The following is a 14,767-nucleotide window of genomic DNA, read 5'->3' as shown; positions in this document are numbered from 1 at the left end:
ATGAATAACTATCTGGCACTAAAATCAGCAGCATCATATGTGCATGCCAATGACAGGTGGGCTGCATTTTTCTGGGACACTTTGGTTCTTCAGAGTGGTTCCACTTAACCAATCCTTAGTAGCACTGTTTCTACCACAGATGCTCAATGTACTTAGCTAAAATGCGTCAAACACATATGGAGGTTATCAAGTGCAGAGGATTCTGCTTAACCTCACTCAGTAAGTATAAAGTAGTGAATCCCTGCATAAGTGGCGTCTCTCACACTGATTACAAATTATAATCTCTCACCATAAAAATAGTTTGATTTTGGGTATAATGCTGGGCTCTTGAACTGACTTCCAGTTGCTGGCATAATGCTAGCTGTTGCTTGGTGAAAGACAGATTGCATTGTATTATTATAAATTCCTTTACTGTTTTTGCATGTGCTAGCAAAATGAATTCAAACTGTTACAGATCTATATAATAGTCATTTAAAGTGATACTAAAGCCTTGGGTTTAATTTTTTTGTAAAAATAACAAACATGTCATACTTACCTGCTCTGTGCAGTAGTTTTGCAGCAGCAGCCCAGATCCTCCTCTTCTCGAGTCCCTCGCTAGAGCTCCTGGCTCCTCCCTTCTGCCGGTCGCCCCCACAACAAGCAGCCTGCTGTGGGGGCACCCAAGCAGGCGTGCTCCCAACCCGCGGCTCTGTGTGTCCATTCACACACGGAGCTGTGGTTCGGCCCTGACAGTCTGTCTCCTAATTGGCTCACTGGCGGTGATTGACAGCATTAGGAGCCAATGGCTCCCGCTGCTGCCAAAAGCCAATCAGGAGTGCGAGTCCCTGGAGAGGCAAGGCTCTCGTGGATATCGCTGGATCGAGAAGGGTCTTGGGTAAGTACTGGGTGGGGGGGCTGGGAGAGCCGCATGAGAATGCATGAAGGTATAAAACCTTGTGTCTTTAGAACCACTTTAATCACATCTTCACGATAGCTTAAGCAATTTAAAATGTGATAGGAATATACATTACATATAGACAGCTAATGAAACTTAAAGGGCATGTATGGAGGTTTTGTACATACTTTATATAGCGCCCTCCTCTAGTTAGGCTACTAGGCTAAATTTCGTTTTTGGCTTCAGTACATTCAGTGGAACATTAATCTATTGTTTTTGTCTGGCCAGAGTCTCCAAGCTGGGTGTTTGATTTTTCCCACCTTCTTCTGAGAGAAGCTTCTAGAATACAGGACAGAGAGTCAAATGGCCAGTATGAATATTTATCATGACTCAGGCAATCCCTGGAAAGAGATGTTCAGAAGGTGGCTGGGGAGGTGGTAAATGTTTGGGATGTCGTTCCAGAGTATTCTATCCTTTCCAGAGAGGGTTCCAGTTCTCCTGGGGCTGCTGCTCCTGGGGGATAACAAGTGAGACAAGAAATTGCAGTCTGGGCTTCAGCAGGTGCTGAACTAAGGGCCTGGAGAAGATTAATGGTGGATTTTTGCTGGACGGCACTGTCCTGAAGTTCTGGTCTGGAGAAGGATCTTTTGTCTCCCTCCCTGATGATCTACCTTAGGAAGCTGGGTGGCAGACAGCTCCTATGATGTTGTAAGACCTGTGTTTGGGACTTTCATGTGTGCCTGTAGCTACAGCAAGGATTTGTGCTTAAAGTTTGTCCTCCTTTTTTTTTTTGTAATCATTTATCCTAAACTCCTCTCCTGTTTAAAATTTCTTAGCAATAGATTCTAAAAAGACTTCCCCTACAGCCTAGACTGAGCCTGTATTGTTGGTGTGCATGGAACTGTGTCCGGCAGCCTCTGTACTAACAAAGGAGACCTAAGCATATTCTCAGCGGCCCCTTCAGGGGTGAGCGCTACAATTATTAAAGTTAAAACTATACCAATAACATTAAAAAATGTGTTAAAGTGGAAGTAAACCCGATTCATAAAATTTGACCTGGGCACATGTATCTGCAGTGTTTACTTATCTCTCTCCAAAGCCTAAAGTCCCATGTCTTTCTGCTGCTTCGCTCCTCTGTTATCAGCATAACTTCTGACATGCTCTTAGACACGAGATAAAAGCAGCTGAAAATTTGTGTTAGGGAGGGTCCTATAAAGAAGATAAGATAAGCAGAGAGCTGATCTATTTACACACAGGTCTGCATGTTTTTTTCTTCCTCTGCCTATGTGGAGGGGCGTGTGTGCCTTTCCTCCAATCATTTGTCACACAGTGTATGCCCAGACTCCCCTCCCACAGCTGAAAGAGGAAGTAAAAATTCAAACTCGATGTTTGCTTTCTAAAGAATATAGAAAGCTGAAGATAATATAAATATACATGTAAAACATATGTAGGGAGATTTGTTAAACCTCTGTGTATCATCTGAGGCTGTTAATTTCACGGGGTATATGTGAGGGTTTACATCCACTTTAAGTAAGATAAATATGTAGCCCATAGTTTACAGAACTCAATGGACCATAAATGCAGTGAATATTCCCTTCTTCAATAGCTAAGTGTGAGATTTCATCCATTAAAACTAAATCTCAAAGTGAGCAGTCTCTGATGTGTCTTGTCCTTAGTTAAAGTGGAGTTCCACCCCCCCAAAAAAAATGAGTATTGTGCATAAAAAAAAAAAAACATTTGGAGAATTTTTTTTTTTTTTACTCACCTCTAAATGCCTGTTCCTAGGGGGTCCCTCGTAGTCTGCCTCCTTTGGTGCCTGGGCTCCTGACGTCACTTCCCTCGGCGCAGGAAGGGAGATCGCCTCTCCAGCCTCCCTCTTGTCAATCATCTGGGACACGTGACCGGTCCCCGATGATTGCGGGGCCAGTGACGGCGCACGGTGTGGCTCGCGCATGCGCAGTGGGTGCCCGGCTGTGAAGCCACAGCCGGGCACCCACAGTTAAAATGCCGGCGCCGCCGAGCAGATGGGGGGATGAGTGGGGCTTCGATCCCCCCCATCGCTGGACCCTGGGACAGGTAAGTGTCCGATTAAAAGTCAGCAGCTGCAGTATTTGTAGCTGCTGACTTTTAATTGTTTTTTTAAATGGGAACCCCGCTTTAACTACCAAGCTCTGGGAATCTTTTATCTTGTAGTAACTACAATACAAAACTGTAATACAAAATGTTTGTATATATATAGTAAAAAAACAGGCTGAAAATAAGTTTGATGATTATCCCATGTCAGAAATAGTTGTAGTATTGTATTGTTTGCTTTCTTTCATGCCAGTACATGCTACTGGACTGTACTCCTGAATGCTGCATTCTGTATGATGAGGCATATGTCACATATTCCTGAGCCCTGTAATCAGTATGTTTGGCTGCACATACTCTGTATGCTGTACACTGGGCTATATGTTACATACTCCTTACCACTGCACTCTGTACACTGGGTTGTACATTAAAAACTCCTGACCACTGCACTACATATGCAGGACTATGTTACATAATCCTGACCACTGTCATTTACCTGGTAGAGGCTTAACTGATGAAAGCTCTCCCTTACACCTCCTGTTTTTTTATCCCCCCAGGTTTTTGGTAGGGTAGGACAGGATGAGAAGTGGCACAGGCACCTGTAGTAAGTCCAGGCCAACAGGAGAATGGGATCTTGCAGTCATGTAAAAGCTGAAGAACAGGAACTCGTGTTAGATGTCTTTACGGGACTTGCAGAAGTAGGAGGCAGGAACATGGTCAGGCAAGCAAAAGTTGGCAATGAGTAGGCAGCAGAGGTACAGATTCAGAAAACAAGAGCATTAACAGGAGCCATGCTGAGGTCAGTATAACACTGGCAGAAGATGAGCCAAAGGGATAAACAAGATGCGGAATCAACCAGAGGTGAGGTACTGTAGGGACTGAGATCAGGCATAATCAGAAGGCAAATCGGGTATATCACAGGAACAAGGAGCTAACGACCACTCAGCAATGATCCTGAGTCTTGCAGTGCATTAGGCTGCTGGGTTTCCTGGCACCCACTCTGTATGCTGGGAGTGCAGCAGTTAAGAGTGAGCAATGTACACTACAGTATAAAGAGTTCAGCAGTGATTATTATGTAAAGTACAGCACAGCTTACAGAGTGTAGTGGTCAGGAGCATCATCAGCCTACTGTAAAGAGAGCAGGGGTCAGGATTATATAATGTATAGTAAAGTATATAGAGTAGATATGTGCAGTTCGTTTCATTGTGAATTAAAATTTGGATGAATTTTTGTTATTCGGAAATTTGGATGCATCCGAATTAGAATAGTACCGCATTAAACTAATCCGAAATAACGAAATTCAAATTCGGACGAAATTTGAATTCGGACGAAATTCGAATTCGAATAGTTCTCCAATTTCCAAAGAGAGTAAAATAGATAATAAAAGAACAGAATAGAAAAAAAAATATTTTTTTTCTATTCTATTCCTTTATTTTCTATTCTATTTTATTATTATTAGAAATTGGAAAAACTTTTCGATTTGGAAAACTTTTCAAATTGGAAAACGATTCGAAATTGAGTCGAAAACTTTTCGAATCGATTTGAAAACGAATAAACAAAACAAATCCCGAAAACGAATTAAACAAATGAAATGAATTTAACTAAACATATTTATGTAAATAAGGAACTGAAACGAAACCCAACAATTTTTTTCGTTCTGCACATTATTATTACTAGTCAATCAACATTAGAATTCTTCTATAGCCATATTTGACCATAAATGTCCACTCGCGGCGACTGCTTCGTCGAATCTTCATGTCGAATCTTTTCTCTCTATGTTGAATAATCTTGGACTAATAGAGTTAGGTTAGGCACATTCAACCTTTTTTGCTATTGTCTCTATAATGTTGAATCTTTTCTCTCTATGTCGAATCTTTTCTCTCTATGTCGAATCTTTTCTCTCTATGTCAAATCTTTTCTCTCTATGTAGAATAATCTTGGACTAATAGAGCGAAGGTAAGGCACATTCGACCTCAGGTTCGATGGACACAGATCGCTATTGTCAACATCATGTCGAATCTCCTATCTATATCGAACTGTTGTCGCAAAGAAAATGAAGCATTTGTTAGATCTTTCGGTTTTCGGATTCTGCATGTTCGTTATCGTTTGTTAAAATGATAACGAAAATACCCGAAATTTGGATGAAAACGAATGCACATGTCTAACCGTTAGTATGCAAGACAATTTCCTGGCACATCCCCTTTGGACATAAATCAGACGCTCGGTTGGCCAACAATCAGATTGTGTGTATGAGGCTTTAGCTACACACAGTAATGGGTTAGTTGAGGCACCACAATTATGTTTTTGTTCATCAGATATAGTACGATTATGCTGCTCACCTTGCCTGGATCCCCTACCTTTTCTGGTCATTATATGGAGCATCATGACTGACTCTGACGTGAACCTGTCTGTCTGTCTTTATTCTTATATATGACGTTTTTGCCTTTTGGCTTCCTGTCTTTTGTATGTTATGTGATGCAAAAATTCAAATAAAGATTACATAAAAAAAAAAAAAACTGGAAGCTGCTTGGTTTCAATAATAATAAAGTGTGGCGCTAGTAGAAACAAAGTAAGTCAAAAATAGTGGTCTCTGTGAGAGAAAAAGACTTAAAGTGTATAACCATAAAGTGAGTGTTACAGCATCTCAAAGGGTATATACAGATAAGTAATAGCAGTAAATGTTTAAGTGTGTAAAGGGGTGAAATGCTTAGGAGCAGACCATGGGTTGATCAGAAAACAACGATGCATAAAATACCATATTCAAAAAATATTCAAAAAAATCGTTATAAAGTGTCCCAATATATTGAGTGTGTAGCTCTATATAGGACGTATTGTCCGTATATATAGATACGGAAAGGGGAAATGTCCAAAACCCTAAAAAAGGTGAACATATAAAAGCATAAGAAGTCTATTATTGAAGAGGTGCGGTACTTCAAACGGACCCCACAGCCATCTGGATATAGGCCATCTTCATATGCAATGGTTAAAGGGTAGCCTTAAAAATCCTTCAATAAAGGTGGATTCTTCACTCATGTAGGTATTTTCAACATAAAGAGGGGAAGACAAAAGGATGCCCTTACCAGAGAAGGTGGACTCACAGGCCCTTGGCGGTGAGTCAAACAGGCTTGTACCGTCAAGCGGTATAGGGTGGCACTCTGTGAGAAGACTTTATGTAGAATCCCATCAGGAATCTTCAGATATTATGCCAGTAAGGGGACAGGAACGTCCAAGGATCAACTTCAATCGTCGGTTGGTCGTTTCCTCAGTGGTCCATCCCATGTGTGAATGAGCAAGGAAAAGAAAAAGGCTTCCACATAGTGTAAATCCTTATTTTTCAAAAAGGCATAGTAGCACTTTATTCAGGGATACACTCCGAAAAATTACAGGCAGGGGCGGTAAAAACTCGGTTCAGAGTACAAATAGGTATAAAAATAGTAAAAAATGATCTAAAAACAGCGCAGTGAATAGTGGTGGGGTATAGACATAAAAACCCAGGGGTTTTTTTGAATGCCTTTTTGAAAAATAAGGATTTACACTATGTGGAAGCCTTTTTCTTTTCCTTGCTCATTCACACATGGGATGGACCACTGAGGAAACGACCAACCGACGATTGAAGTTGATCCTTGGACGTTCCTGTCCCCTTACTGGCATAATATCTGAAGATTCCTGATGGGATTCTACATAAAGTCTTCTCACAGAGTGCCACCCTATACCGCTTGACGGTACAAGCCTGTTTGACTCACCGCCAAGGGCCTGTGAGTCCACCTTCTCTGGTAAGGGCATCCTTTTGTCTTCCCCTCTTTATGTTGAAAATACCTACATGAGTGAAGAATCCACCTTTATTGAAGGATTTTTAAGGCTACCCTTTAACCATTGCATATGAAGATGGCCTATATCCAGATGGCTGTGGGGTCCGTTTGAAGTACCGCACCTCTTCAATAATAGACTTCTTATGCTTTTATATGTTCACCTTTTTTAGGGTTTTGGACATTTCCCCTTTCAGTATCTATATATACGGACAATACGTCCTATATAGAGCTACACACTCAATATATTGGGACACTTTATAACGATTTTTTTGAATATTTTTTGAATATGGTATTTTATGCATCGTTGTTTTCTGATCAACCCATGGTCTGCTCCTAAGCATTTCACCCCTTTACACACTTAAACATTTACTGCTATTACTTATCTGTATATACCCTTTGAGATGCTGTAACACTCACTTTATGGTTATACACTTTAAGTCTTTTTCTCTCACAGAGACCACTATTTTTGACTTACTTTGTTTCTACTAGCGCCACACTTTATTATTATTTTTACACTTGCAACGGTCAGATTGTTGTGTTGGCTGCTCTATTTCTATTTTTGTTTATTCTGGGAGTTGGCGCAATTTTTACACCTTCTTTTTGCTTGGTTTCAATGCAGAGCTGCACCAGATTTTGCACACTCCAGTTTTAGCACCTCTCCTCCATAGAGTACATAACATTCTCCTGACCATACTCTGTATGCTGTGCTGTGTGGTACATACCTTTTACTGTTGTATCTTTAATACTTATGGCCACTGTACCCTCAACTGCATATTACATACCCCATACACCAAGCACTGCTATTTGTATGCTGGGCTGTACATTATATACTTCTGACCACTGCACTCTGTACATTATAAACTCCTGACCCTTGCACTCTATATGCTATATTGTAATTACATACTCCTGACCAAAGTTTTCATTGTATCAGTAGTTGCAGCTTGCTAAGTCGTTCCCAACTATTTTAATGAAGTTCTTCTTGAAAGTAAGCTCAGACAAAGTATTAGCGCTCTGTCTAAAATCTCAGTAGAAACGCACATATAATGGATTATTTTTTTTAAATGAATGTGCTGAGGTTTATATGTGTCTGGGAGACTCTTGTTTGTGGTACAATAATTAAATCATATTTTGTAGGTATAAGAACTGTGGCATATGTGTGCTGTGCATACAGCGAGTAGGCGTAGGTTCTATTTAAGTATGCCCCTCCCACTGTCAGTGCAGGGAGGCCACATCCACCATTCACCATGGTGCACTACATGATTCTTATACTTACAGTGCCTAAGGGTCCCTTAAAAGTGGTTGCAGTGCCTAAGGGTCCCTTACACACCACTTTTATCTACAGGTAAGCCTATAATAAGGCTTACCTGTAGGTACTGGAAATATCTCCTAAACCTGCACGGTTTAGGAGATATTTACCTTATACGCTTGCACCGACGTCATTGGCTCATGCGCACTTTAGAAAGGGCACGACCGCGACATTTTTATAGGGCCTGTACCATGACCGTCGGCTCCCACGACTCTGGCCAGTCACAGAGCCAGAGTCTGCGGCCCCAGAAGGAAGAGGGATGAAGATGGATGCTTCCACCAGCGGGGACATCATGGACATCGCGGGCTTCGTTTGCAGGTAAGTGCATACTAGCGATGCATACTAGCCCATTATGCTTTTACTTTGCAGGAGAATAAAGATGGTTTTTACTTCCTCTCTAAGCCCCATACACATGGGCCAAAAGTCAGGAGACAACGGCCGGTTAAAAAAAAACAGCTGACATTCGGCTCGTATGTATTTCGGACGTACATGCTGGAAAACCAGCATCCGACCGACTCCTGATCAGTACTGTCTGCCAATGGCAGAGCGCTGATCGGAGTGTTCTGGCATGGGGGCTGTCCCCCAGTCAGAACACAACAGCTCAGTGGGGGAGATCGATGTACTAACCTTGCATGGTTGGTACAGTGGCTCCAACTGGAGCTGACAGGTTTTTTTTTTTTTTTTCGTTCACACTAATAGTGTGTACCCAGCTTAAGTCTCTCACAACCCTAGCAAAGCCCCCTGTAATAAAAACTGATCCTCTAATTCAGGAATCAGCCAGAGAAGAGACGCCAGAGAACTGCAAATCTGCAAAATACAGTTTGCTCATTTCCTCACATTGTATGAAGTTCAGCTAGAGAGAGAGCGTGTTTTTTTTCTCAACAAAACTGAAGTTAAACTTTTAATAATTTCTCTCTAGAAGAATAAAACCAGTTAAAAAACAATAATAGTCTAGGTTAGTGAGCCACCCTATGGCCAGTTTGTGAAAATAAGCTTTATCAGGTGACCTCAACAAAAAATAAGATTTTCTGGACTTGTGGAATGCACAAATTTGTGGTTTTCTGGCCCTGTCATGCATTCCCAGACAGCAGTGTTAACATCCTGCACATAATGAGAGTTGGAGCTTCTCCAGGTTGCTTGCTGTGCATTCTGCTTTCTTTCCATCAATACAGGTCTTTTGGTAAACTAATATACCTTAACCTTTTCATTCATTTCTATGCTGCTTATTTGCTGTTAATTGGGAACTTTTCTACATAGACATGGGGAAGTGATCAATTTATGATGGACCTAAAAGCTTTATTGTGCATGTTAAAGAGGTTGTAAACTTCCGAAAAAAAACAAAAAAAACCCCTGCAAGACAAAGGCATAATGAACTAGTATGCTTGTAGAAGACAAAGACAGGCCTGTCGAGCCCATAGTGCTCTTCCTGCTGCATTTGCCAATCCGAATTGGGAGCCCACCACTTCTGCAGCACCCGTACTTCCCCCATTCACTGGCCAACCCGGAATTCAGGTGGAAACAGTTGATTTTATGTCACATTATTTTTATTCGCTGTTTTTCACGGAAGATCTCTATAGATCTATTGTGGACCAAAGCAATTTGAATGCTGGTCAATTCATCGCCGCTAATCCCCAGTTGACCCTTGCCAGAGATTGGAGACCTATCACGGTCTCCGAATTTAAGACCTTTCTGGGCCTATCCCTCCTCATGGGCATAACTAAAAAAAAGTGAGTTGAGGTCATATTGGTCCACTGACCCAATTCACCATATTCCTGTGTTCTCTGCTTCCATGACCAGGGCTAGATATGAGCAGATCTTGAGATTTATGCACTTCAACAACAATGAACTTTGTTGTCCTCGAGGTGACCCTGAATACGATTGGCTCCACAAAATTCGGCCCCTCGTAAACCATTTCAACCAACAGTTTGCAGCCTTGTTTACTCCAAGTTGTCTGCGTTGATGAGTCCCTGATTAAGTTTTCTGGCCGCTTATCATTCAAACAGTATCTTCCCAGTAAGTGTGCCAGATATGGGGTCAAGTGGTATAAATTCTGTGACAGGACCACAGGCTATACATATAGTTTTATGGTTTACGAGGGAAAAGATAGTCACGTGGAGCAGGAGAACTGCCCAAACTACATAGGGAGCACTGGTAAGATTGTGTGGGACTTGGTGTCACCCTTATTCGGAAAGGGGTACCACTTTTATGTGGACAATTATTACACAAGCATGCCACTTTTTAGTCATTTGTTTGATCATGTAATTGGCGCATGTGGCACCGTGCGATCCAGCGGGTTGTAGATTCCCATCTTAGGCTGGGGGAAGTGAGCCTGCTTGAGAAGTAATAATTTGCTTGCAGTGAAGTGGAGGGATTCATAGAATGTTTTCGTTCTGTCCTCCCTTCTCGCAGACACGACGGTCCAAATTCAAACAGCGACTGCAGTTGTGGAGAAACCCCTCTGTGTCCACGAATACAACCCTAATATGGGACGGGTGGACCTCAACGACCAGTTGATGGTGCCATACTTAATTGCCCGTAAGGCCAGACGCTGGTATAAAAAAGTATCTGTATACTTATTCCAATTGGCTCTGCTGAACGCTTATGTGCTATACAAAGCGTCAGGACGAACTGGATCCTTTCTTAAATTCCAGGAAGAGATCGTCACAGCCCTTCTGTTTCCAGACGGTGCTGTGCCCCAACTTCCCAATGCAAATGCAGTAAGCCGGCTGCATAGGAGGCATTTTCCGTATGTCCTCCCTGGTACCCCTACCCGACGATCACCCCAAAGAAGATGTCGTGTCTGTAGCAATCGCAGATATAGGCGTGACACCCGCTATTATTGTCCCTCCTGTCTTGACCATCCTGGTCTTTGCATTGGTGAATGTTTTGAACGCTACCACACACTAGTGGAGTATTAGCATAGGGTACAGCACTGCACAGACTAGGACACACTTTCACAGGGTCTCCAAAGATTCCATCGCATTATGAAAGATCCGAACCTGGAACCGTTACAGTTAGAAATAAAAGTGTAAAAAAAAAAAAAAAAATATATATATATATATATATATATATATATATATATATATATATATATATATATATATATATATATATATATTATTATTATTATTATTATTATTATACAGTATTTATATAGCGCCAACAGTTTACGTAGCGCTTTACAACTTGAGGGTAGACAGTACAAATACAATACAATTTGATACAGTAGGAATCAGAGGGCCCTGCTCCTTAGAGCTTACAATCTAAGAGGGAAGGTCAAGAGATACATATATATATATAAATATATAAAATAAAAAAGCTCTCTCTCTATTGTTCTCTCTCTATTGTTCTGCTCTTTTTACTATGTTTTATCATGTTTGCTTTTCAGGTATGTAATTCTTTAATACTTTACTATTTACTGTGTTTTATTGTCAATCATTATTTTCTTTCAGGCACGCCATTCAGCTGCAGCATTGATTTATCTTAAAAAGGAGCTTATATGCCGAAGCATGGGGGCAGGGGTGGAGGTGCGATTTGCCCCTAACATTAGGGGCGGATTGCCCCCATGCTTCGGCATACATTTTTTGCTCCTTTTTTTTTTTGGGCACAGGTTATTGTGGTTTTATTGAGTGAATGTTTTGTTGTTACCATTGTTTGCTTTTCAGGTACACCATTCAGCTGCAACACTGATTTATTTATCTTGACAGCAACAGCGTTTGCTCTTACTATACATAATCAGCGACTCCAGCGATGTAGGAGGTGATTTCACCACCACAGTTAAAAACAATGTTTGCCCATCATTAGAAGTGGGTGGATGCAGGGTGATATTCTAATGGTTGGCATACCCACCGATCAATATCTTTTTTTCATGCAGCCCACAGGCTGCATGAAAAAAAAGAACATTACAATATATGCCCAACAAGGACCAGCAACGTACTGGTATGTTGCTGGACTTTGAGTGGTTATACCAGAATGATGCCTGCAGGTTTAGGTATCATCTTGGTATCGTTCTCTTCAGCCAGCGGTTGGCTTTCATGTAAAAGCAATCATAGCGACTAATTAGCCGCTAGATTGCTTTTACAAGCAGCGGGAGGGAACGTCCCCCCTCCCGTCATCTTCCTTGGTTTTCCCAGGCTCTCCTGTCCCACCGAGAAACCTGATAATGCAGCCACCAGTGGACCATAGAGCTGTTCGAAGATCAGAATGGCTCCAATCATCTCTATGGCCTAAGAAACCGGAAGCATTTCATGACTTTGGTTTCGCCGGATATATAAACAGCGCCATTGGGAAATTGGAAAAGCATCTTATCACACCGATCTTGGTGTGGTCAGATGCTTTGAGGGCAGAGGAGAGATCTAGAGTCTAATAGACAAAATTTCTTTTTAAAAGAGTACCTGTCACTACCTATTGCTATCATAGGGGATATTTACATTCTCTGCGATAACAATAAAAATGATTAAAAAAAAAATAAAAGTGAAAGGAACAATGTAAAAGTAAAGTAAAAAAGCAAAATAAATAATTAAGAAAAAAAAAAGCACCCCTGTCCCCCCATGCTCGCACGCAAATGCAAACGCAAGCGTCGGTCCGGTGTCATATGTAAACAGCAATTGCACCATGCATGTGAGATATCACCGTGAAGGTCAGATTGAGGGAAGTAATTTTAGCAGTAGACCTCCTCTGTAAATCTAAAGTGGTAACCTGTAAAGGCTTTTAAAAATGTATGTAGTTTGACGCCGCTGCACGGTTGTACGCAATTTTAAAGCATGTCATTTTTGGTATCTATGTACTCGGCATAAGATCATCTTTTATACTTTATCAAACATTTGGGAAATATAGTATGTTTTAGTGCATTAAAATTAAAAAAAGTGTTTTTTTTCCAAAAAAATTGCTTTTTTCACTGCGCAAATACTGTGTGAAAAAAAATTGCAACACCCACCATTTTAGGGTTGAAAATATATTTATTAATATTTTAACAGAGAATACATGGAACAATATATGGAGTTACAATCCGGAAACAGTCACAAGTAAGCATGTGTGATGAGTCAGCCAAATGGCTATCGCCTACAGCTTAACTCCTATTGCTATGCCAAATAAAATTGGCATCAATGACCGTTACTTGGTATAGAAAGTGAATTTGGCTAGGAGAGCCTCGTCACTCAAGATAAGATTGTAAACATAAATGGGAACAATGGGGGGGGGTCAAGTGTTGGGTGTGGGGTGGGGTAGAAAGGGATGGAAAGGGGGGGAAAGAGGAAAGAAGAGACAGAAGCAAATTAAGTAAGAAGAAATCGGAGAAAAGTGTGAGAGCTGCTCAGGAGACATTCCGAGAAGGGTAGCCGAGAAGGGTAGCCAAGGGACAGTGGGGGGAGGGGTATCCTAATTTACATGCCCTGCCCATCCCATTGTCATGTCACCTGCGAGGAAGATCATGTTGGGGTCAACACCCACTATTTTAATCTGTAGGGCCTTTGCTTTAAAAAAAATATATAATGTTTGGGGGTTCAGAGTAATTTTCTAGCAAAAAAAAAAATTTCATGTAAACAAAAAGTGTCAGAAGGGGCTTTGTCTTCAAGTGGTTAGGAGAGTGGGTGATGAGTGACATAAGCTTCTAATGTTGTGCATAAAATACCAGGACAGGTCAATCTCCCCCCTCAAATGACCCCTTTTTTGGAAAGTAGACACCCCAAGTTATTTGCTGATAGTCATATTGAGTCCAAGGAATATTTTATATTTTGCCACAAGTTTCGGAAAAATGACAAACTTTTTTTTTTTTTTTTTTGCACAAAGTTGTCACTAAATGATATATTGCTCAAACATGCCATGTGGAATTAAACCCCAAAATACATTCTGCTGCTTCTCCTGAGTATGAGGATACCACATGTGTGAGACTTTTTGAGAGCCTAGCCGTGTACAGGACCCGAAAACCAATCACCTCCTTCAGGCTTTCTAAGGGTGCAAAATGGTGATTTCACTTCCTCACTACTTATCACAGTTTCGGAGGCCATGAAATGTCAAGATGGCACAAAACCCCCACAAATGACCCCATTTTGGAAAGTAGACACTTGAAGCTATTTGCTGAGATGCATGTTGTGACGATGGAATATTTTATATTTTGCCACAAGTTTTCGGGAAAATTTTATTTTTTTATTTTATTTTTTTACACAAAGTTGTCACTGAGTGATATACTGTTCAAACATGGCATGGTTATATGTGGAATTACACCCCAAAATACATTCTGCTGCTTCTCCTGAGTATGGGGATACCACATGTGTGAGACTTTTTGGGAGTCTAGCCACGTACAGGACCCCAAAAACCAAGCACCGCCCTTCAGGCTTTTTAAAGGCGTAAAAATAGGATTCTTTAAATACAGCTTACCTGTAAAATCCTTTTCTTGGGAATACAGAGACTTGATAATTACTTAGTGGATTAGATAGTCACCATCAGGTAATTGGACACTGGCAAGCCTAATTATAAGGCGAGTTCCTCCCCTATATAAACCCTCCCATATGGAGAGTACCTCAGTTTTGTAGCAAAGCAATAAGTGTCCCAACATATAATCCCGAAGAGGGGCGGGTGCTCTGTGTCTCGTGATGTATTCCCAAGAAAAGGATTTTACAGATAAGCTGTATTTAAAAAATCCTATTTTCTTGTTCATACATCAAGGACCACAGAGACTTGATAATTACTTAGTGGGATGTCCTATAGCAA

Source organism: Aquarana catesbeiana, linkage group LG03 (assembly GCF_042186555.1).
Source record: "Aquarana catesbeiana isolate 2022-GZ linkage group LG03, ASM4218655v1, whole genome shotgun sequence".
In the NCBI taxonomy this organism is placed as follows: domain Eukaryota; kingdom Metazoa; phylum Chordata; class Amphibia; order Anura; family Ranidae; genus Aquarana; species Aquarana catesbeiana.
This window is presented reverse-complemented; position numbering follows the sequence as displayed.